General features: G+C 32.8%; 1 pseudogene; it reads right to left on the reverse strand.

The window, feature by feature from the left end:
* LOC102483493 (cytoskeleton-associated protein 2-like) overlaps positions 1-509 on the reverse strand; it is a 33,931-nt pseudogene that overhangs the window by 2,219 nt on the left and 31,203 nt on the right.

Below are 509 nucleotides of genomic sequence, written 5' to 3' on the forward strand. Positions count from 1 at the left end.
GGGGGGGGGGACATAGAAAGCAACCATTGATACCAGAGACAGGGTGGGAGGAAGGTGGGAGATGGCAGAGGGTAAGAGATAGGGAATCAAAGATAGCAAAAAAATAATAAAATATACAGGAAATAGGAAATGGAAAATTGTTGACGATAACACATATGTTGATGTGCTTGATTGAGACAATATACAGTGTACTCTGGATGGAAAATCTCATTTTGTATGCTGTAATTATGTACAGTGAATGAACGTAAATAAATAAATTTAAATTAAAAAAAAGAAAGACAAGGTCTTTCAGATTCCATCTTTATGGCCAGTTCTTGTACTGATATTATATTAGTTTCAGCAACTAAACGGTCAGAAGTAATTTCTTCCTTGTTTCTGTTTGAGTCTTGCAAAATATATTTTTTCTGTCCTCTTTTTAAGAAACTCTTAAAATTTCATTTTCTCTTATACATTAAATCATGTTATTTAGCTTACAAACTGAATATTTCAACATGTGACCATTTCCCTCT

Source organism: Tupaia chinensis, unplaced genomic scaffold, assembly GCF_000334495.1.
Source record: "Tupaia chinensis unplaced genomic scaffold, TupChi_1.0 Scaffold144105_1, whole genome shotgun sequence".
Taxonomy (NCBI): domain Eukaryota; kingdom Metazoa; phylum Chordata; class Mammalia; order Scandentia; family Tupaiidae; genus Tupaia; species Tupaia belangeri.